The 25,256-nt window shown below is 41.3% G+C and overlaps 1 long non-coding RNA gene across 1 annotated transcript; it reads left to right on the top strand.

Moving 5' to 3' along the window:
• The first annotated feature begins 24,591 nt into the window (after positions 1 to 24,591).
• LOC114571726 (uncharacterized) lies at positions 24,592 to 24,885 on the top strand. The gene is made up of 2 exons (XR_003694704.1): positions 24,592 to 24,621; positions 24,711 to 24,885. It is a non-coding gene; the product is annotated as an uncharacterized LOC114571726 (long non-coding RNA).
• The last annotated feature ends 371 nt before the right edge of the window (positions 24,886 to 25,256 follow it).

Below are 25,256 nucleotides of genomic sequence, written 5' to 3'. Positions count from 1 at the left end.
CCTCCCTCTACTCTCGCTCGATTATTAATTATACAGTATAGAAAAAACTGATGACTATGAGGAGAAGCAGTGGGCGGGTTAGGTGGACGCTTCAACTCCTCGTCCCTAACTATAAGCTTTATCAAAGAGGAGGGTTTTCAGTTTACTCCTAAATGTGGTAACGGTGTCTGCCTCTCGAACCCCGACTGGGAGCTGGTTCCATAATACTGGAGCCTGATAGCTGAAGGCCCTGGCCCCAGTCTACTTCCAGAGACTCTAGGAACCATAAGTAGCCCCGCATTCTGGGAGCGCAGTGCTCTAGTGGGACAATAAGGTACTATGAGCTCTTCTAAGTATGATGGTGCTTGACCATTTAGAGCTTTGTAAGTCAGGAGGAGGATTTTAAATTCAATCCTATATTTCACTGGAAGCCAATGCAGAGAAGCTAATACAGGAGAAATATGATCTCTTCTCTTAGTTCTCGTCAGAACACGTGCTGCAGCATTCTGGATCAGTTGGAGAGTCTTAATGGACTTATTTGGGCAACCTGATAATAAGGAATTGCAGTAATCTAGTCTAGAAGTAACGAATGCATGGACTAGTTTTTCAGCATCGTTTTGAGACAGGATATTCCTAATTTTGGCAATGTTACGAAGATGGAAAAAGGCTATTCTTGAGGTTTGTTTTAAGTGGGCGTTGAAGGATATATCCTGATCAAAAATAACTCCTAGATTTCTGACAGCAGTGCTGGAGGCCAGGGTAATACCATCCAGAGTAACTATATCTTTCGAAAACGAAGTTCGGCGGTGCGTTGGTCCTATCACAATAACTTCAGTTTTGTCTGAGTTTAACATCAGGAAATTGTGGGTCATCCAGGATTTTATATCCTCAATACACGTTTGAAGTCTTGCTAACTGACCACTTTCATCTGGCTTAATTGACAGATATAATTGGGTATCGCTCTGCGTAACAGTGATAGTTAATCGAGTGTTTCCTAATAATATTACCTAGAGGAAGCATATATAAGGAAAATAGAATTGGTCCAAGCACTGAGCCTTGAGGAACGCCATGGCTAACTTTAGCGTGCTTGGAGGGTTTATCATTAACATTAACAAACTGGGATCGTTCAGAGAAATAGGACTTAAACCAGCTTAGTGCGATTCCTTTAATGCCAACTAAGTGTTCCAGTCTCTGTAACAGGATAGTATGGTCAATAGTGTCAAATGCAGCACTAAGATCTAGTAGAACAAGAATGGAGACAAATCCTTTGTCTGCAGCAGTTAGAAGGTCGTTAGTAATTTTCACCAGTGCCGTCTCTGTGCTATGATTCTTTCTAAATCCTGATTGAAAATCATCAAATAGACTGTTGCTATGTAGAAAATCACATAACTGATTAGCAACCACCTTCTCAAGGATCTTGGATAGAAAGGGAAGGTTAGATATAGGTCTATAGTTTGCTAAGACCTCAGGATCTAGGGTGGGTTTTTTTTTTCAGAAGAGGTTTTATCACAGCAATTTTAAATGACTGCGGTACATAACCTGTTAGTAAGGACATGTTGATCATATCTAATAATGAAGTGTTTACCACGGGTAACGCTTCTTTGAGTAGCCTCGTTGGGATGGGGTCTAAGAGACAGGTAGACGGCTTAGCTGAGGATATCTTTAACATTAATTGTTGAAGGTCTATAGGATAAAAGCAGTCCAAGTATATGTCGGGAGTCGCCGTTCTTTCTAGCGGTCCTGCATTTAAAGATGAACTGTTAGAAGTTAAGGGCAAAAGGTGATGAATTTTATCTCTAATTGTTATAATTTTATCATTAAAGAAGCTCATGAAGTCATCACTACTCAGAGCTAGAGGAATAGATGGCTCAGTAGAGCTGTGGCTATCTGTCAGCCTGGCTACAGTGCTGAAAAGAAACCTTGGGTTGTTCTTGTTTTCTTCTATTAATGATGAGTAATAGTCTGATCTGGCCTTTCTTAGGGCCTTCCTATAGGTTTTCAGACTGTCTTGCCATTCCAAACGGGATTCCTCCACTTTGGTGGGGCGCCACTTACTTTCGATGTTTCGTGAGATTTGTTTTAATTTGCGAGTTTGGGAGTTATACCAAGGAGCTAATTTCCTTTGCTTTATCGTCTTCTTTTTGAGAGGAGCGACAGAGTCTAAGGTCGTCCGTAGGCAAGTCGTAGCACCGTCTACAAATGTATCAATTTGAGAGGGACTGAGGTTAACATAGAGGTCCTCTGTTATGTTAAGGCACGACATAGACTGGAATGCTGTAGGAATATTTTCCTTAAATTTAGCTATAGCACTGTCAGATAGGCATCTAGTGTAGAAGCTGCTATCTGGTTTAGTATGTTCAGGTAGCAAGAATTCAAAAGTAATTAAAAAATGATCTGATAATACCAGATTCTGGAAATATTATTAAATCCTCAATTTCAATACCATATGCCAGCACAAGGTCGAGGGTGTGGTTAAAACAGTGCGTCGCCTTGTGCACACTCTGACTGAAACCGATTGAATCCAGTAATGAGTTGAAAGCAGTAGTAAGGCTATTGCTGTCAACGTCCACATGGATATTAAAATCACCAACAATAAGTACTTTGTCTGATTTAAGGACTACACATGATAAAAACTCTGAGAATTCAGATAAAAATTCAGAATACGGACCTGGAGCTCGGTAGACAACAACAAATATAATTGGCTGTACTGATTTCCGTGTTGGATGTTGAAGATTAAGAACAAGGCTTTCAAAAGAGTTATAATTTAGTTTGGGTTTAGGGTTAATTAACAGGCTTGAATCAAATATGGCTGCAACTCCCCTCCTCGGCCTGAGCCTCTAGGAATTTGAGTATTAATATGACTGGGAGGGGTGGCTTCATTTAGACTAACATATTCTTCATGGCCCAGCCAGGTTTCAGTAAGACAGAATAGATCAATTTGATTATCAGATATCAATTCATTTACGAGTACTGCTTTAGAAGACAAAGATCTGATATTTAGTAATCCACATCTAATTTTCCTATCCTTTTCTATCATTGCTGTGGTAGTTTTAATTCCAATTAGGTTGTTAAGTGTTGCCCCTCTATTCACCACTTTGTGTGGTCTGTTGTTGATAATTACTGGAATAGTACTAGTACCACATGTTACTGGAGTAATACTAGTACTACATGTTATCCTACAGAAAACATTTTCAGATCCATCCACTTGTATAGTGCTATCAGGATCAATACCTGGGGGACATGAATCTGTGATATTTTCAACATAATGTCAATACTTGCCTTCTGTCAGTGTGGTCGTTATGTTGTCAGATAGCAGCCTGGCTCCGTGTCGGTTTGGGTGGAGACCATCACGCTTCAGCAGGTTGGGCATCTCCCAGAACAAGTTGAAGTTGTCGACATTGACCAAGTTATTTAGGCTTGTTTTTCCAGCCCCTCTGGTGTCAGGAGACAGGGTCCAGCACGGGGGGGCGGAGGACACGCGCTCTCCCTCAGCTGTTGCCTCGTTCCGACGAACACGAGTAAAATAAAACACACTGCATAAACTCCGCTACCATGTGTTTATTTAATTATAGGTAAACCTACATGTAGGCCTAATAGATTGCAATAGAAGCCTGTATATTACTATTAGGACTATAGAAAATGTGTCAAGGATGTATAAATTAAATAGGCTAAACTTCAGCTGGAGTCCGATTTACTACGGCAACACTGTTGACCGCATCAGTGATCTCTTTCCATCCCGCATTCTTTCTACAGCCTTTAATACCAGTTTTCAGGCTGCCAAATAGTACACACGTTAGTGCAAATGAACCAGAGATATCAGGGTTTCAATCTCCACCTCTGAAAAGTTCCGCTTCTCAGCCGGATTACGTCTCGCCATGTCGTAAATTGTAGGGGCGAGGCCTCAAAACCCAGAATATATTGGAGCGTCATATTTAAATGACGATCGTTTCCAGCCGCCGCATTTATCAATGTACAACCATTCTTACGCTCGGATTGGTATGATACGAACTTTTCATGAATCCCACGTGAAGCCTGTCGTAAGATTATTTCTGCGCTCATATCTGCGCTGGTTTCTACGTTAGGTTGATGTATGAAGCCTATTGCTGATTCGCAGGAAGAGAGACACAGAATCCTGTTTTGGTCCATGGATTCACTTTGAGATGTAAATAATACTATTTTTGAAAACATATTTTACATATTTGGTCCATGTCATATATGAAGCTCCATTGTTGTCGAAATCATATTATTTTGTGGTGCTGAGCTAAACAGATACAGGACAAGTATGTGTCTTCTTCTTCTTCTTCTTCTTCTTCTTCTTCTTGGCTGTTGTGTTTTCCTGTAATGTGTGGAGCCACTGGGTGGCACCCTGCCATTATCAAATTTTCTGTGAAACTGACAACAGACGATAATTTCTCTGTGTGTGGTGTCATGAACTCACATAGAGCTGTGAACTTTGTCCCCACACCTAACCCCAAAACTCTGAGTTAATAAGTGTCTTAGCACAGGTTTAATTAGTGTCCACAGTGTCCCCAGACGCAACTTTTGGACTTCCCCGCCCTAAGAAATCTTCTACAATCTTTACATGACTGCACTTAATATTTCTGGTTGTGCATCATTTGTATGATCCAACACATACTCCTCCCAATATAGGGGAATATCATCATTCCAGTTAAAAAGTAGCATTTGTTGAAACAAGGTAGCCATTTATCATTACATGAGCTTTATTCGCTCTTAATGATTCTCCATTAAGACTTAAAGTTGCTTTTTCTCCCAACCTTTGGCTTGTGAACCCCTTAAAGGGCCCTGTGGAGTTTTCTTTTTAAACAAACAAAAGTTATGTCTACATTCAGCGTTTCTCACATATTCTCAAGTGTTATATTAAAATGTAATTTCCCCTTGCAGAATTAATAAAGGTATATGTCTTCTCCTTCTTCTTATGTGTATCCTTGAGGTCTAACAAACATGTTGAGTGCATTTCCTTCCTCAAAAAACAAACATTCAAAATAATTAGTTGTTTACATCCAGGCTTCTTCTTCACTATCTATCTTGGCACATTGCTACTCTTGTTTGTGCATTACTGACCACTAACTATCACGTAATGCCCAAGTGCTTGCGCAAGTTGATGTGCGTCCAAACAAAACAGGGGAGCCACTTGTAAAAAAAATGGTATTTGTGTTTATACCTTGTCTGTGAATTGTCCTTTTAATTGCCCCTCTGGGGCAAATAAAGTTGTTTGAATTGAATTGAATTGAAAACATTGTTCCATATTGTTATTATGGGTAAAAATCTCCACAAGGTACCTTTAAAGCTGCAGTGTACGACAGCGGTTTCCAACAGTTTTGGCTTAGGAGCTTTCAAAATTAAGTTATAACCACTCCTGACCCCTCACAGTCTGAGCCTCAGGCCTGAGTTATGCTTCAGTGTCAAATCTACGCCGTAGGTACTTATATAGATACGGCTAGATATGGACCCTACGCCTTAGCCTGGCGTCGCATTTCCTCCTTCTCATTTCCTGGTTCTCCTTCTCCATAAACAACATGAAATCAGGGAGAGGGTTACCTTTTCCTGCTACAGCTATCCAATTGTGGTCAGAAAGCACTGGGGAGACACTTTGTTTCTCCGCCTCCACCGCCGGAGTTGGTACTCGCTCCAAAGCTAATCCCCGTCACTCTCTTGCAGCGAAGGCTCTGCATAGAGTGCAGCATCAGCGTTTAGTGTGGACATGAATTGTAAGAAGTCTTTTTTTTCTTCTCAAAATGTCCATTTATTATTGGAAATATTTTATAGGCCAGAAAAGGTAAAAGTTTTCACGGAAAGAAAAGCTTTTCATTTAGTGAATCGTCAGATTTATCATGGGGTCCCTTTGGGTGTCCCGCCCCCCAGGTTGGGAACCACTGCTGTAGGAGATATCTATGTACAAATGTCCCCATCTTATTTACCTAAACCAAAACGAGTAGCTGCGACAGAAAGGAAAGTTACATCTTTACTACCTGAGATATTAGATTCTCCCTGTGTGTCCTGAAGGAAACTGAAAGGAAATCTCCACCCCTCAGAAACAAATTCAATTTGTGCTCAAGTCTACAACATTTGTTTCATTTAACCTCTTCATACATGCCTGTGACTTTACTTACAAATGTAGGTGTATATACAATTTTGAACTGTTCAAGTTCAGCAGCACCATCTCATTATGACCTGTGTTTGTATTAAGAAGGGCCCCTGGCTGGCACTAATACGCAAAATGATGAGGGAATATTCCAGCAGCTTAATCCTTGCATGCTAACTGATCCATTTAAGCCCTAAAATGATCCGATCCAAGGGAGCTTTTCTAAATTACATAAACCTTATTAGAAGAGTTTAACAACTCAGAATGTGGAGCAGTCACAATACAGCCGCCATATGACTGAAATCTCATCGGTGACCGCAGCAAAACAATGTTTTTAGTTTTTTTTTTTTTAATCTGTTCAATAATCTTACATGAAAAGCTTTTTGTTTCATGGTAAAACCAAATACACTGACATAGCAAGCCAAGTGGAAAGTTTTTGTTTGGTATTAAGTGGTCACAGTTCAGTTTGTGGCCTGGCTTTTGAAGTAAATGTATGAGTTTTTGTGCATTTCTGTGCATATATGTGCTCACACTGCACAGCATGCATTTGTACAATATTTACCCGTGAACACTATATGTAGTGAAAAGGGATTTGAAGTGATGCATCAGAGAATCTAGGCTGATATCGCATTCGCAAATGTCTTTTGACTGACAGCTCTATAACTGTGATGAAGTCAGTGTTGGGAAAGTTCACTTTCTACATGAACTAGTTCAAAGTTCAGTTCACACATTTTAAAATGAACTAGTTCAGTTCATAGTTCATACTTCAAAATGTTTAACTAAGTTCACAGTTCCAAAAATGTTCATAGTTATTAAATGTTGCTGCAAGCTATTATTTTTCAAAATTGAAAGGCTAGCCGGGTGCTTCAGTTCAATGTGTCGTTTCAGGTTTGCAGTGGATGTGACTGAAGTGCGGATTTTCTTTTTGAAAGGCAATGTTTGCACAGAAATGTAAGATTTTTCCCATCCTCACCTGCCTAAAACTCGTTTAAATGATCATACGAAGCCTCCTTGCTGCTTCGTCACCTCCATGCTGCTTTTTGTTTTGATGACGCATGCAGCAGTGCGACACTGGTGGCTGGTGTTGCCAGATTGGGTGTTTTTTTCGCTACATATTAAGGCCTGTTTACAGTGTGTTTTAACCGGCTTTTCGTCTGGAAGGCTCTATAAAAATCTGGCACCCTATTGAATGAAGTTAAACTGAGAGAGCGTGCCGTTCACAGACGCCAGAATGAACGAGTTCACAATAACGTTCATCAGTCAGTACTACAGTACGTTTAGTTCACGTTCACCCAAAATATGAACGGGTTCATGAACTATCGTTTAATGAACGCGTTCAGGCACACTGGATGAAGTCATAATGTGTTTTTATGACTATTTGTCTCCAAAGAACAGACTAGGGTTGACACCCATCACTTAAAATACAGAATTGTGTCGTATTTCAAAAAATTATCGTGCGTCTCATTTTGTTTTCTGTTCCTGTAAAAGTCCTTTAAAATCAACATTGTTTTAAGAAAAATATATTTGGCTTCCCTTTATTTTTCTGCATGAAAGTAGGCAACCCTAGAACAGTGTCAGAGGAAAAAATAACAACAACTCTTCTTTTCTTCCTCTGTCTGTTAAATTAAACTTTTTGCATAGTAAGAAACCATAACACTACTTGCCCCCACAAGATAACATGGAGTCATTGGCTATCTTGTTTGGGGCCCGAGGACAGAACATGCGTCTCTCTAACCAGATAAAGGGGACGCCATCGAGTCTGACCAGAAAGATGAGATGACATCTAAACTGACAAGATACGTAGATAATTGACCGTTCGCAAAAACCACGCCCCCTAGTTATTGTTACTACGCCCATCAAACAATGGAGAACCAGACACATAGCCATGGCTGGGTTGAGCTCCATATACCTGTTGGTATAAGTGATTGGTTTTGGAGTAATGCAGCAGACATATCCTCCAGGGCACGACAGAAAGGCCTGCAATATGCAGTGGAGGGATGTGTTCAATGACCGTCAACCTCTTGCTAAATTATCTGTGTCGATAGCATGTGCTTGACAGGCTAACAGCTATCAGGCTGCCTTAATTTCCTACGGAATAATAAAGTATCTAATGTTCTAGCTTTATTACTTTCGATAATAATGCTATATAGAACCACAACTGTCAACTTAAGTCCAGTTTTACAGATTGTAACTGTTCAACCCGGTCTCACGGCAGTTCGTGTAAATGTCCACTTATTCTTAATCTATTGATACGTGTTCACGGAGACGTTTTTCTTGTTTTTTACGTGTAAATGTCACATTATTTTTTATGTGTAAATGTCACATTATTTTCTCGGGAAAAGGACACCGGGAGGCAGCCGAAAAGGTCGCTCCATAAGCCGGGAGGCGCCCGCGAGGCGGACTCGCTGGGGACCCCGCTGGATGAGGCGGCCGGGAGGCGGCCGAAAAGGTCGCTCCATAAGCCGGGAGGCGCCCCGCGAGGCGGCCCGCTGGGGACCCGCTGGATGAGGCGGCCGGGAGGTGGCCGAAAAGAACGCGCCGGGAGGCGGCCCGCTGGGGACGCCCCACAATAACGGGATGGCGGAGGTTGGGTTTAGGAAAAAACTTAAGGGGAAAGGGCGCCTTAAACGCCGGGGAAAGGGCGCCTTAAACGCCGGGAGACGCGCCACAGTAACACGCGGGACAAAACGCCACAATAACGGGATGGCGGAGGTTGGGTTTAGGAAAAACGTACGGGGAAAGGGCGCCTTAAACGGCGGGGAAAGGGCGCCGTAAACGCCGGGAGACGCGCCACAGTCACACGCGGGACCAAATGCTACACGCAGGGACGCCATCCCCGGGAAACAAGCGCCTGTGAAAGTGAAAGTCCTGTGTTGTTTGACCCATCCACCACCCCGACCAACCTCCCTACGCGGATTTTCGGCTTCTTATATTACTCCCTACAATTTCGTGCTGTGGACACAAAATATGCTTCCCATTGAAATACATTACTTTACATTTTCGTGTTGTCCACCACGTAAAAACCGACAAAAACGTCTCCGTGAACACGTATCAATAGATTCAAATAACGTCACATTTACACGAACTTCCATGAGACCGGGCTGAACTGTTATGTACTTAGCTACTTAAACTACTTATTGATAATTGATATAAGTTAGCTCGCTAGCTTTACTTACCTTGGAGCAGACATATGTAGCTATGCTTATTAATCTTCGAGGCATTTAGCTGTGAGTGAGGTCTCCCACACTGCTTAATCCATTGTCGGCATCTTTCCGCTTGGTTCTTGGGCTTTGGAAAGGCAAAAAAAATGACCCCTCCCTCTAAACTTTTGGGGTACCTGGTGTCAGACTTGCAGGTGCCATAGGCGCATCGTTTCACCATCTTGCTGAAATCGCAATGTTTGACGGGGGTCCTTCTCCTTAGTTACAGTTGCTGAGCTAGGATTGGACGAGGACCGTTCGAGGGCAGGGTTTTGCGAACGGTCAATTGACGACATCAAACTCTGTAATATGATTGTATTTCACAGATAAATAAGCTACTGTTCGAGGCTTATGTTAGTCACTTTCTGTACTTGCGCTGTGAGTACTGTAAACTGATTCTACTTGCAAGTAAACAAAACTTTATTATAACTTCAGTGGTTCTGTCTATCCTTTGATAATGTAAATTATTTTAACAAACAGACTGCTGGTTTCAAGATGACGAGAGACAAAGCCTCTGTTGTTTTTAAAACGCAGCTAAAGACACGTTCTTATCTGTGATAAGTGCTTTAAAAATACAATTGACTTACTTACTTTACTTATGAGGCCTTACCAGACTTCAAAATGTGGTTGAAGACCAGAAGGAGTTAATGGATCACAGTGAGAAAACCTTCCTGGGAAATAGTTAGATTTATCATATTTAACTGCATGATAGTGTTGACATCTAGTGTTCAAATCAACATGGTGCAACACCAACTGCTGTCTGTGTACAGTACAAGACACCAATTCAGACAAAATGTATGAGTTCCAAGTATATTTAAGTGATTAACATACATGCGTATATACAATTTTGGTGTCAGTTTAAGGGTCCTTGACATGAACAAGTTTGGAAACTGGTTTAATCAACCCATGATTAATAGTTGGGAAGCAGCAGTTAAAATATATACTAAGGAACTTGTATAAGAGGTGATACAGAGACTGCTGGAGGTGTGGTTGTGATGTAGTGTGTTGACTTTGCCGTCTTTCGTGACTTTTCATGACAACATCAAGTGGCCATGTTACCCAAGTGATCTGGATTAAAGTCATGTGATTGGTGTCTGACTGTCTGCTCGAACCTGGCATACAAATAGCCATTGATCAATGACTACACAGCAAAGGTTACATGGCCAAGAGACAGTGTTGAATAAAATGATGGTGCTTTGGTTTGTGTGTGACTGTGTTCATTAAGGTGTATGCATTAGGATGAATAAAGGTACATTTGTGACACACATGCATTATGTAGAAACAGAACTACGTCACGTTGTTTAAGTGAAGTAATTTAACAGATGTCCATGATTTTAACCCTAGCCACAAACCAAGTAGTTTTTATGCCTAAACTACGGTGGCCCTGAGAGGCCACAGCACGCAACAATAAGACAACACATGCAAATAAAACACAGCACGCAACAATAAGACAACACATGCAAATAAACCACAGCACGCAACAATAAGACAACACATGCAAATAAACCACAACACTCAACGATAAGACAACACATGCAAATAAACCACAGCACGCACTAATAAGACAACACATGCAAATAGCCCACACCACAACGGAAGTGTTTCCAGGGGACACTTTAAGTAATGCACACGTGCCTCAACCATTAGCGTTTCTGGTACATAGACAGACCAACAATTTTAACAATTTTCGCCATTTTATTCATCACTAAATTCACTTCTGAGTATGTTTTAGGCGAGAAAATAACTCTTTAGATTTTGAATATAGGCAGTCTTGCGAAAATCGTTGCCGAATTGACAATTTGCTTCAAAGTTTTCGGAATTGAGTAGCTCCATAAAGTGACGCGACAGCCAGCTAGCGCCTGCCGGGCCGCTAGCTCGTCGCTCAGACAGTCCTGCTCGGAGACCCCACTCTAAGCTGGAGGTCTCTCAGACCGCTCTCGTAAACAAGAGGCTTTTATTTCGCCGTTGATGGATCGTTTGTTTAAATATCACAACACATGTCCTTCATGAGATTAACGGGAACCTGTGGTTAGCTGCATTTTCGGAGTTAAACTCCACAAGCGCTTGCAGGCTTAACAACCTCGCTGGCCTACCGTCACACACACACACACACACACACACACACACACACACCGTCTTTTCCATGGTGAGAGGACACACAATGGTGCCGTCTGTGTCTGGAGTGTTTCATCTGTTCTCCTCTGGTATAATACTCTTCATGTGCTCTTTTAGAGGCAGGGCAGCATGTAACGACAACAAGCTTTTTCAAAGTGTTCAGTATCTCCCAGAGAGCAGTTGGGGATTTGAGAGAGAGGGGCTGAGGCTGCTCCTGAGGGATGCGGTGACAGAAACACGGACAATCATAAACTGCTTTCCAAGACGCGTTTCAACAACCACAACAAATTCCCATCTATCCACCTGAGGTTCAGCTTCCGCTTCAACTCCAGCGGAATGGCAGCGGAAAGAAATGAGAGATGACAGGTGAACAGGACTATGGATAACTGCTCCTCAGATCTCTGCAGGGTAAATCCAGACAACTAGATAGCTAGACTATCTGTCCAACCGGCTTAGCACCGTCCATGATGATTGTGATTGGTTTAAAGAAATGGCAATAAACCAGAGCACGTTTTTCTCCCATCCCAGAATGCTGTGTGGACTAGCCAGACCCTCCTCCGCAGCGATGTGGAGGAAGGTCTGGCAATGCGAGACTAAAGCGACAATGACTTAAAAAACTTGCCTTCAGGCAACGTCTTGTTGTTGTTGTTGCCCTTCGGAGTTCATATTTGACATCGTTCATTTCAATCTGTCTACCATGACATCGCAACTAGCCTGCAGCTGTGGTGCGACGAGCAGATCTTCAGGTTGAGGAATCAGGTGGCAAACACAGCCAATCCCCTTGAAGATCCCAGTGACAATGTCTGAATGACTGATTGTGCTCACATTATATGTGTTAATCATTATTGAAAAGCCAAATTTGGGAAAATGTAGGGATTCAAATAGAGATAGAGAATGTGGTGGACATATTCTGTCTGCACGGAAGGCTGTGCAATGTCCTACACAGGCTTTTCTGCAGGTTTTTTGCTGGATTTGCACAAGTAAATATTTTATCACATTACTTTAGCATGTGCTAAAACGTCTGCTATAAACGAAAAATTAATTCTCTAACACAGGCTGATTGTGGATAATAATACAAACTGTAAAACTGCATATTGCAGCTTTTAAAAAATGAATGTGTAGTAGTGTGACAAATATTGAGAGCATTACAGCTGTGTCAGCATGAAAGAAAGCAGTGAGGGCGGTTGAATTGGTCACAGTGCAATGAGTCCGTTCCCCCTGTGAGCATTCCTGTAGTTGCCATTCTTCTAACCAAAGGGTGGTTGGGGAATTTATTGAACCATTGCAACAGAATTGCATATGCATCCTATAATGTTGTATAATGAAATCTGGTGGGTACACAGTTTATTTATCAGCAGATGCCCTTGTCCTCCATCCCAAAGCAGGCTGAGGTCGCCCCAAGCATTTAGTTACAGTTAGAGTAGTCTATATCCATGACGTTCCCCTTCCGGGATTGTTCCGGTGTTGCAGAAAATTCCACCGGATGTCACTCTTTTCAGCTGGATGTCCGTTACCTTCCTCTTTCTTTGTGTTGACATTCTAAACTCCGGTGAATTTATGAGGACTATGGTTAATGCTCCTCAGATCTCTTCAGGGTAAATCCAGACAGCTAGCTAGACTATCTGTCCAATCTGAGTTTTCAGTTGCACAACTAAAATAACTTTTGAACGTACACATGTTCCACCAAAACAAGTTCCTTCCCGAGGCTATTTTGCAGCAGCACTGTGTTGTGTTTTTGTCATTTTTTTGTGTTACTAAAGCCTTTCCCAATGTTCTTTTCCTAAACCCAACCGTTTATTGTTTTCCTAAGCGTGTGACGTTGGTCACCGTCGTGTTTTTGTCGTGTTTTTTTGTTACTAAAGCCTTTCCCAATGTTCTTTTCCTAAACCCAAACTTTTTTATTTATTTATTTTTGTGTGTGACGTTGTTCTAGCGATAGTACGGCGACGCCACGTGGTGTGTATGTATACAGCGTAGACACACACGTGGATAGCTCAAAAAGCGTACAGATAACACGCCATTTGGCTTTAAGAAAGTGCCGCGTATGTTTACGCAAAGTCATGATGCCATGTTGCATCCCAGAACGTTGTGTGGACTAGCCAGACCCTCCTTCGCAGCGCTGTGGAGGAAGGTCTGGCAATGCGAGATTAAAGCGAACTTTACAGTTAGAGTGAATCTTTGGAAGTGAGACGGCCCAAAAATTCCGGATCTGAGGATGCAGCTGACTGATAGCAACGGGGACTTTGGATGTGTGGACAGAAGATTTGACGCAAAATCGTTTTTCTTTGTGTCACTTACTGGCATTACATCAACAACATCATGTGTGATGGGTAGAGGTGCAGGTGCAGGACTTTGAGTTGACTTGAAGATAATTGCAGGTAACGGGTTGGTTACAGTCCTGAGCTTTGCATGCAGGTGCGGGTTTGAAAAACTGGACCTGTGCAGGATTCTGACTCATAGGGACAAACCTATAGGTGTAGATTTTGGGGGTGATGCAGGAGATATGTCCCCCCCAATATTTAGAAGAGGTAGATTTGTCCCCTTCAAAAAATATGAAAGACAACCCAGCCCCCAAAAGAGGCAAAAATAACCGTTCAGGGGGCTCAAAACAAGAATTGTGTCTACTTGTGCTACATTGGAGGGTTAAAAAACACAACAAGAGCATGCAAAATAAAGAGATTTATGTAGATTTAAACTTTGGAGTTTCTGGCTTAAACAAGGTCTCATTCATGTACATGATTGCTGAAAAACATGTTTTGAAAATGCAGAAACTTTTGAACGATCCAGGAGACAATAAATAATGTCCTTTACATAAATAAAGCCATTTTCATCCTAAATTGTTGCATAAAAATGCCCCCAGAATGCAGGAAATTAAGTGTTAGACGTCCAAGCCTTTTTTAATTTAATGGGCAACAACCCCCCTGCCGTTGTTATGTGTCCCCCCCCCCCCCAAAGTTGAAACAAAACATACACCCTTGGGCAAACCCACAGAGAATCATCACTCAACTCTGAAGTTTCCCTTATGAAGCATTTTAAGCCTTTTAGCTCACTGGCTTGGTGTCGGACCAGCAATCTTGCTGTTTCGGGTAATTCTCATCAACCTTTCAAGCAAAAAAAACACTACCTGCCCACTTGATGAAGACCAGAACAGAGCTAAAAGGAGAATGAATATTGGAAAAACTGAATAGTTTTTATGCTCCACATGTCTGGAACAAACTCCCAGAAACCTGCAGGGCCACTGCAACTCTCAGATATTGTGCATTATATGAATACAATGGTGTCAATCAGTGTATTTCCACCTAAATTCCCTCTCCAAAATCATTTCAGAAGAGTAGTCACAGCGCTTATTTGCTTTGGTGTTTATAAATCATTAAATTTCTTTAAAGAATGGTTCACATTAGAAAAGTTCCTTTTTCAATTTTTATTTTCTATGTAGATGCACTCTCCTACAAAATCACCCCAGTAGTCGAGAATGATTTATTATTTCCAAATAGAACTATTGATGTCATCCTGTAAAAAAAAAATATTGCAATGTCAGTTTTTTTTCCAATATCGTGCAGCCCTGGTTCAAGGACACTGAGGCACTCAGGAGGGTGAACCCGTTTCGGCCGTGAGGCCTTCATCAAGGCAAGTATTAAATGTTTGCCTTTGAGCTGTATCTTATTGCCTATTGGCCAGTAGTCACATGGTCAGTAGGAGAAGAGTCACATGATTGTTGTGGACAGGTAGTCACATGACAGACCATATTCAGCAGTAAATCAATCAGCATGAGTCAAACAATATAAAGACAAAAAAAAGCAATAAACAAGGAAAGAAAAAAGAGCAAAAAATACATACCAAATATTTAAACCTCTTAGGCAAAGCAGCCTATCCCAACATGTATCAGGACACATAGAAAAATATATATACAAAACTTCTCTCAGCATTGTATATGGACTACTATAAGTTAAATGTAAGTTTTTGAAGGAATGCCACCAGTCAAAACAAACTGCGAGATGCACACAGCTGGCCAGCCACCATGAAGTCATTATGAAGGTTTCAGATGGGCTGCAGCAGAGAAGCACAACATCCTCATGCTAAGCAGAGCTGTGGCTTGTCAGTTCCCCACTCCTCTGGTCTGTATTGATCTGCAGGCACCACGGGGATAAGCTGCCAGTGGCCTGCGGTGCAAACACAGGCTGGCACCTTCAGCTTCATCTCCCTCTGTCTAGTGTCCATCTCTGTCTCGCTCTCTCATGTCCATAAACTCACATTTAATCACCATGCGACAGTTTTGTGGCATTTTTAATTCTGACTTCCATATGTGTCAACATTAATCTGATCATCTTATAGAGACCAGACAGACACAATCTGATATCATGCACCTGGAACTATGCATGGTCTCATTCAAATACAAATACAAAACTGTACCAAAAGTAACTTTCCCTTAACTCACCATGACTTTGACATCTTGTCTGTGCAGAAAGACGGGGGTGCAATGGGTGTGTGTGTGTGTGTGTGTGTGTGTGTGTGTGTGTGTGTGTGTGTGTGTGTGTGTGTGTGTGTGGTGGTGGTGGTGGTGTGGTGTGAGGTAGGCAGCTACAGCGGAATTCTCTCTCATTTGTACAAGAAGTGCCTTCCTCTGCTTGTGCAGATTGCCACCTCCACTAGAGTGCGATAAAGGAGGAGGATAACGAGAGAAGAAAGAAGGTGAAGAGATGAAGGCGACAAATGAGATGGAAAGCTGGACACAAGTCAAAGGCCGGAAAAAGGGGAAGTAGTGAATGCAGATGAAAGAGTTATCCCGCTGTCACTGACCACAGTCACCCACTCATCACATATCCTCCACCCAGAGTATGAGCTCTTGCCCTCTGGCAGGCAATATAAAGTCCCTCACTGTAAACTGTATACTTAGAAAAAACTAATGTGTTCCTACCTCTGTCAAACTCTTAAACAATGCAGCAATGCTTAAAAAAATGGCATATGAGACTGAGCTAGCTCTTGCCTTGCTTTGCTGCAGGCTGTCTTAGCATCAATGTAGCGCAGTTGAGATATCTCTACAAGGATGGAATCTTAGCTCTTAGCATTAGGCCAAAGGGCTACATGTTAGATACATGTTTATATGCACAGAGTTGTTTCTCTAGCTGTGCCTCCCTCCCCCTCTTCGTGCTATGTCTTCCTCACTGACCTTGTCCTTTCAGATACTGTGCTCCCCTCACCCCCCCTTAACATTGACCATGTCAGAGTTTAAGTTTAAGTTCAATTTCTGTACATTGATGTAGAAGTAATATTAGTGTCTGTACATATATGCTTGCAAAGTTCATAATTGGTATTTGGAGTCCCAGGAGAGTTACGACCATCCATTCTCATGGCTATAATCTCACGTTGCACTGTAGTTGCTCAAACAAATAGATGTCATATACATTGTAGGGCTTTAATGTAGCAGCAGTTGTAGCAGCACTATGGTTCTCCTCAGATTACAATTGACAGTAAATGTTTTGCAGCCAGGCATCAGGACAATGGATTGGATGCAATCAATAATCTGTCTGCTGAGGACAAACTCTCAGACTCTGTTACAGATTTAACATGAACAAATGTAAGATTGTTGTATCAAGGTGTTATCTTTCATCTGAATTTGTTTTCTCAAATGTCAAATCATTGATTATCCAAGATAAATGAATCGATTGAGCTGATGTTAATGCTTTCTGGTGCAACTGTGATCTCTGCCACATATTGACTTAATTACATTGAAATGCTAATGTCAGACTACAAGTTATCATTATCTTTAAAGACCAAATTTTCATGTTTTGTCCTTATTTTTATTTAATTTTGGACACCAAAGCGATACCCAGAGCGTTAAATAGTGACGCCAAGGGTTCCTGACCAAGCTGCTGTATTTGACGAGTTAGGAGTGAGAATTTCGATTTTGAATAGATTTTATTGTATGTACTTTAACATACTAAATCAGAATCTCTAAGTGGAGCTGCGTCCAAAATCAGTTATTCACTCTACCTTTACCTTTATAGTGTTACCTTGCACGGCAGCTGGATTCTCGCGATATCGCGAGAATAAGCAAGAATTGCGGAATCCTCAGGCTTAATAATTAGTAATGCATTTGTGTCCACACAACCAGTGGTTCGACCAATCAGCGCCCTGTGAGAAGCTACAGGTGCGTGTGACGCAGGGCTGTAGTCATTTCCACCTTTGTCAAGTCCAAGACCAGGACTAGTTGAGACCGAGTCAAGACCGAGTCCAAATGAGAGACATTCAAGACAGAGAAAGAAATAAATTAGGCCACATTATTTACTTAAAGTATAACAATTTCACTTAATTTACTTTATTTTCAACTTGGACCCTATTTCCCTTTGTTTGTGTGTCCAAGTGACTGATGGGAACAACAATCTTTGACATTGGTCCAGTATTAAGCAAGATCCCTGCAGTCTACAGTCTAAGCTACAATGTAAGTTAACAGGGTCCTGATGGACTAATTCAACCTGTCCTTAGCCCGTGCTGTTGTGCCCCAAATCCCAAACTTGCTGTAGAGAACACAGGTTAGCAGCTCAGTGTCAGAACAGCTTTAATTCCAATTTCAACGCGTAATGTGTGCATTATACATTAGCAGCTTTTTAAGAGAGAAAAAAAGGAATGTCTCCCACCAAATCTTTCTATTTCAACCCACTTCCCTTTTTAATATCCCTCTTAAATTCCAGAAATGTGTAATCTTTTAAATATGTTTTAAGTATGCTCCTCTGATCTACTTCCAAGCGAAAGTGCAGCACAGCCGCTGGACTTAACGCTTCTGTGGTTCCAGTTCACCGCTGATGGCATTCCCCTGTAAAGCTTTCACTTGGCCAATGGTGGCTGTGACTGACTGTTTAGAGAGAAGCACTTCTGTGCTTGGTGTAGCATCACTTCCCCCCAAAAAAATCTCCAATAGATGTTTGAACCTTTAAGTTTTCTCCCCTGGAATCTGTAAAACATTTAGTACCATGGGATATCATTAAAATTATGTTTTTGTGTGTATGTGCATTCGTGTTTCTTAATATCGGAGGATTATAATAATATAATAATAACGCTCCTGCTCTTAATTTCTCACGAAGATCAGAAGAAAATGAGCTGGCACACGAACTAAAAAAACATCAGATTCACCTCATTACATCTAATGGAATCTCTGTTAAGGATTTCTTTGTGAGTTCTTTTGTCTTTGGCATTGGCCCTCGCACCTTTCCCACTGCAGCAATTACATTAATTGTCACACTAACACAGTCTGAGTCTATTTTGAGGCTATTTTCTCAGAATAATGAGGTGATGCAGACAGGCTGTCTGCCTCCGCCGTGTTTGAAACCAATGTGGGAGTCAAGCGTAACTGCTTGTTCCTTTAAATTAAAAGCTAAAATCATTAAAGCACAAAAATGAAATGATGCTCCCAATTTCCAGGCACAGTAAATCCGCTTGCTTTTCCAGCTGTGACAGACTGCATGAGATTGTTTTGACAAGTGAAATGGTGGTGTTATTGTACAATGTGTGTGCACAGATGTAGGTGGAACATCAAATCATACATTTGCATAATTTCACGTCTAAAAAGAATATATACTATTAACACACACCCACTCATCTATCAGACAGAGATGCATTTATTCTCCCACACATGCTCATAAAGCATGGGGACAATGACAATGATGCGATCCCATCTGGGAGGTCAAACACAGCTTTTGCCATAATTCATAATAATTAGTTCCACAAAACAACAACAATAAATGGCCCTTAGCTTGCGCAGCGGTGACTACAAATTACCCTTGTGGTGTTTTATAATTGTATCTCAAGGTAATGACTCATAGATTTGACCTATACATATACAGGTACGTTGTGTGGTCTACAATGGATGAAAGCAATCAACAGGTCACCTTAAATAGTACCTTTGCTGTTTGCACAGTTATTGACAGTTTGCAGGCGGGTAAGCAACATTTCAACCCACTTCCCTTTTTAATATCCCTCCTAAAATCCAGACATTTGTAATCTTTTAAATATGTGGCTCCTCTGATCTACTTCCAGGCGAAAAGTGCAGCACAGCAGCTGGACTCCACGCTTCTGTGGTTCCAGTTCATTGCTGATGGCATTCTCCTGTAAAGCTTTCCGTGGAACAGATTGTGCTGCCTCACTTGGCCAATGGTGGCTGTTAGTGACTGTTTATAGTGAAGCACTTGTGTGCTTGGCAAAGTGTAGCATCACTTCCCCTAAAAAAGTACTTAAATAGTACCTTTGCTGTTTGCACAGTTATTGACAGTTTGCAGGCAGGTAAGCAAAATAAAAATCTACCTGTGTCATCAGCAATAGGACGAGTGTCAAAAGGTTCATAAATAGAATGGTAATGAACATATTATATATAAATACATAAATATAAAACAAAAAGCACATATTCACCTCTCCCTCAGGCTTCTCAGGAGCCCTCTAGAAAGTTCAGGTACTCACATTTTCTAGTATAGGCATCCAATCTGGCAAACCGTTTATATGACATTTCTTTGAAACGCCGCCACCCTAGCCATCTTACAAGCCCACTCCTGGATTGATGGCAGCCCTTCATTCTTCCATCCTCTGAAAAGAATCTGTCTGACTATCATTAAACTTGTCTGGACTCAGCTTCTTATGTGCTTATCCACACCACTTAGGATTGGCCAGTCAACATTTTGTTTTGATACATTCAGTAGAAACATTCTGTGACTTTGCTGATACGATATTTAAAAACATAATTTCTAGGAAACAGAGTTGTCTACAGAGAGGAATGTGTGCCTGGCTCTCTGTCATGTATTTTACATTATAACATTACCTACACTAAGTATCTGCCTGCCTAATGTGAAAGAAAGACCTGCCTACTGGCACGGCAGTCCCCTTAAAGTTGGAATCTATAATGTTTGTTAATCAATATATCAATAGCGTATCCATTCAAACACCACCAAATACATTGCCTGCTATTTAGAATAGTCGATTTGCTTGTCAGGTTGCACCCGTCACGGTTTGTGATACCAATTGGAACTAACAAGTTTCACACTACGTTTGCATTTTCACACGTCAAAATCAACAGCAAGCCCACAAATATCACACCTTCCTGGGTCGCACGTCTTTCAAATTTTATGATTTTACAGTAAGTGAGGCTTCCACACAACCTTCCAGGCAAAATTTGTGATCCTCTCACTGCTGTTATATATTGCCAGTATCAGTGGCTCAGATACTGCCAAAAATGCTGGGATCGGTATCGGAAAGTACTGGAGTTCATGCAACGATCCAACAATTTCAATGTAATTTAGCCCCGAAGAAAATCTACTTTAATGTAGTTTTTTGTTGTTCTTTTTCCATTATGATTCACTGTCAAACTGGATAATAAAAGAAAGTTGTATGGCGTTCATTGTTTGTTTGTCCATGTTTCAGAAAAGGTTTAACCCGAGCCAGGTCGTACAACAAAGAGAGAAATCATATCACATCCATACAGGGAAAGTAGTATACAGCTGTTAAAACATGATAAAATATATGACATACTGGTATCGGATTGGTACTTGGTATCGGCAGATAGGCAAGTTCAGGTATCTGAATCAGTATTGGGAAGCAAAAAATGGTATCGGACCATCTCTATTTATAACTTTTATATATTTATATTAGTTATATATTTTAGCTCATGAAAAGGCCACTTTGTTCATGTAATAGTGCAGTGAATAAGTAGCAGGTGGATGGACGCATGATAGAACGTCAGCAGCAGAGAGGATTGTATTTTCGCCTGCTGACCCAACATGGCAGATTCATGCGGTATCTAGATTGTTTTGTGTAACATTGAAATTGATTCTGAATAGCAGTATCAAACTCTGCGACATTTGCCGTGGCAATCACAGTGAAAAAAGTCATCCTTCCTACAGAAATTAAGGCTTAAGCGTGATTTATACTTCTGTGTAAAATCTACGCCATGGCTACATACGTAGGTACGTGGAGACACAGACCTACGCCGGACCCTGACGTGCACCTCTCGAAAAATGTAACAACGCGTCGCAGCGTCGTACGTCGTGTCTTGGCAACATTGCATTTGCCCCGACTCATTTCCTGGTTCTCCTTGTCCATAAACAACATGAAATCAAAGAGAAGGTTAATTTTTCCTGCTACAGATTTCCCACAGTGGTCAGAAAGCACAGGGGGGACACTTTGTTTCTCTCACTATGACTCTAGAGTCGCTACTCGCTCCGAAGCTAATCACTGTCACTCTCTCACTTCTCCCTCGCTCTACCACACTCTCCCCACACAGACACATGCCGGCTCAACGCAAACACCAACACACAAGTATAAACATCAGGGGTCTCATTTATAAACATGGCATACACACAAAATGGGGCAGGAAATGTGCGTACGCCACTGCCAACGCAAAGGTTGTGATTTATAAAAAAACAAACATGACGGCACATTTTGGAGACAAAATAGGAATTGGCGACGCAAATGGTGAGGTGGCGAACTGATGTCAGACTGCAGAAAGTACATGTGGAAATAATGATTACTCGATGTATTTTCAAGTATTGATGCCTCACGCACAATTTTTCACTCCATATCAACCATATCATCCATATTATCATGAAGATTAAATCCAGCAGTGTTATTTGCGCTTGATAACTTGATAACTTGATAACTGTTCCATAAACACCTTGTAACATCCAACTCAAATCTTAAATAAAAATGTGTTAATCGGCGCTGTCTCAACGTCAAATTGTCCTCTACAGAGCGCAGAAGGAGGAGATGGCCTCAATAACTAAATATCTGTCTTTAATACTGTGTATATATCGTCAAATCTCAAAGTCTGGAAATATAGCTCTCTCGCAATCATTACCCTTAATGTCCTCGTTATCGGTCCAAACTTTAATACTGTTCGTGACAAAACCAGCATGAAGAAAAGTGTGTTTTCCTATTAGGCTTTTGTCTTCAAATTGAATCTCGGGGTGGGGGATACCACTAGTTGATGCTGTGATTTTGTCAAGGTTTTAACAATCACAAATTGTTGTAAACATATAAATGTTATATAAAAGTTGAGGTGGTTCGGGCATCTGGTAAGGATGCCCCCTGGGCGCCTCCCTAGGGAGGTGTTCCAGGCACGTCCAGCTGGGAGGAGGCCTCGGGGAAGACCCAGGACTAGGTGGAGGGATTATATCTCCAACCTGGCCTGGGAACGCCTCGGGATCCCCCAGTCGGAGCTGGTTAATGTTGCTCGGGAAAGGGAAGTTTGGGGTCCCCTGCTGGAGCTGCTCCCCCCGCGACCCGACACCGGATAAGCGGACGAAGATGGATGGATGGATGGATGGATATAAATGCTGTGGTGAACCCAGGAGAAAAAGAGACTTCAGGGACCATGATGACTGGATAATATACAGATTTAAATTCCCTAAAGCTGAGCTCTTGGATCTATGTACTGAATTGGGTCCAGTAGAGAGGGTAACGCTCTGGAACAGTGCCATCCCGAGCCAAATACAGGTCCCACCACTCTGGGGGCAACCAGATGTTTCCAGAGGGAAATGGCAGACAGCTAAGTGTTTTATAGAAATATTATATATAATCTACAACTTTATCACTAAGGCTTGTTTGGATATAATATATAGTTCTTAATTATTAATTTATTAATTATTAATAATTAAGTTATTAATAATATAGGTAGTCTATACATCAGGTTTCCCTAAACTGTGCGAGAACAGGCCAAAATTATAATTCAATTTGCAGCAATTCCCGAGCGTCTGATAAGTTTTTTGCTTTTTCCCCGCCAGTTGTCATGATTCAGCGTAACGAAAGAACAACTGACATACTGATCAGCAAACACGAGGTGCTTTGCATTGACTATTTATGATTAAAAATGGGCGTGTATAGGGCGGGATAAGAGGCTGATTCACGTACGCAAACTTGTGGGTAATCTGTGATTTATAAAGGGAACATTGCTTACAGGTGTGCATACGCACTTTTTTATAAATCTGATTTATTTTTTTTACACTTTTAGTAATGATTCAATTTGAGATCCCAGGCCACTTAAGTAGGCTACGGCGAAAGCTCTGCGTGGAGCCTCCGCAGAACCATAAATCACGCCATAAATCAAATCTACAGTCAAAGGACGGTAGGGGGAATCTCTAAGTAGGTTAGATGATGAAAAAAAAAAGTGTAAATATGAATGTAAATTTTTAGCCTAATACAGAGGAAGAGTTTTTAAATTTCTACCAGGTTTCCTCCTTTCAGATAATATGAACAGCTATCACCAATACTAAAGACAACCCCTCTTTAATATAATGTGTTCTTAAAGAACTAATGGATCCATTGCTCCATGATCACTGTCATCACCCTCATCATTTATCTTATCTTGAAGAACTGCGGCCATGACAGTATAAGCAGGGTGTAAAAAAATATTCTGCACACACTCATACGTCTGTAACCACAGCAAGATGCAAACACCTGCTGTTAGAGAGTATTACCACAGCACATAATACCTCTTACGCAAGACAAAATCACACGGATGCATGTAATGTGCCACTCTTATTAAGAGACTGCATGACAATGATTAGAGGCTGTTACAAAAAGTCTCGAAAACTGCCAACGGTATGAAACGGTACACACTTCCTGTCTCCTAAATTTCATTTTAGTGTCAGTTTAGATATATGGCTCCAATATTTTCTTTGGTGACTATGGGGCGAAAGAATCGCTCATAATCTTTGTTCACGTTCACTTCTCCCATTGGAATCAATACACTCAGGACCTGCGGCTAGTCTCCTAAAGAGGCGTAGCAGTGGAGCAACCCACGTGACACAGAGACACGAAATTACTCTGAGTAGGGGCTTATTAATATTTTCTTGAACATCCCATGATTTAGAAAAAAAATTGAACATCTATCTGTTTCTAAAAACTGATGGAATTGAATCTGCTTCACTGGGGAACAACACAAAAGGCATAATTTCGGTGTAACTATCTGATCTTTATTTGACTTTTGTCACAAACCCATCCCATTGAGCATGTTTTCCCTGTCTGTCTGGTTTGTTTTTGTGTTTTGTGTTACGTTCCTGAACGTACCCCATTCCGGTTGCCGGGCAACGAGTGCAAGGCGGGAACCTGGCGGGAACCTGCACTCACCTGTTCCTCATCAGCAATCTACACACCTGGTCCTGATCATCATCACCACACTATTTAAGCTGTGACCCGACATCCAGTCCCTGCTGGATTGTTAGCCATGCTTGTATGTTGTGGTTGCGTGTAAGCCTAAATCGTTTGCTAGCCAGTATCTGTTTGCGTTGTTCATTTCTGCTTGTTTGCTTAACTGTTTCCTGTTCCTCTGTCTTCAGTACCTTCACCCTGGAATTACCTTCACCCCTGCTTGGCCACCAGAACCATCAACTATGCAGTTCCATCAAGATCCCTGTCCACTGAGCAATTCCATCACCCATACTCACCTGTCTATACGTCTGGCATTACCTTTTCAATTACATTTTTTTCATCAATAAATACTTTTTTTCACCACCTACCTTGTCCTTGTCTATGTTTGTAAATGAAATAAATGAAAAGAAATACACTCACTCTTTTGTGTCCCTCCATCCATCATAATTTGTGCACGGCCCCTAACAAGACAGAGAGTCTTTCCAGATACAAACTTGCATTAGAATCAAATGCAGGTAAGAAACGAATGCCTTTTGGGTGAATTGGTTTTGTTCTTTGTTTTCTTTCTTGCTGTAACTGTAATATTTTGCTGTGGCAGGAACCTAATTTAATTTTGGTTATCAATAATTGAAATATTCTAGCTAAACTGAGGTGTGTTTTGATGATGTTTGTGAAGGAGTAAAACTATTCTGGCTCTTGTACAATTAATTAAATAAACAATCCCTTCCGTGTGG

Source organism: Perca flavescens, chromosome 17, assembly GCF_004354835.1.
Source record: "Perca flavescens isolate YP-PL-M2 chromosome 17, PFLA_1.0, whole genome shotgun sequence".
Classification (NCBI taxonomy): Eukaryota; Metazoa; Chordata; class Actinopteri; order Perciformes; family Percidae; genus Perca; species Perca flavescens.
The sequence above is the reverse complement of the archived record's forward strand: the minus strand, read 5'-3'. Positions and strand labels throughout refer to the sequence as shown.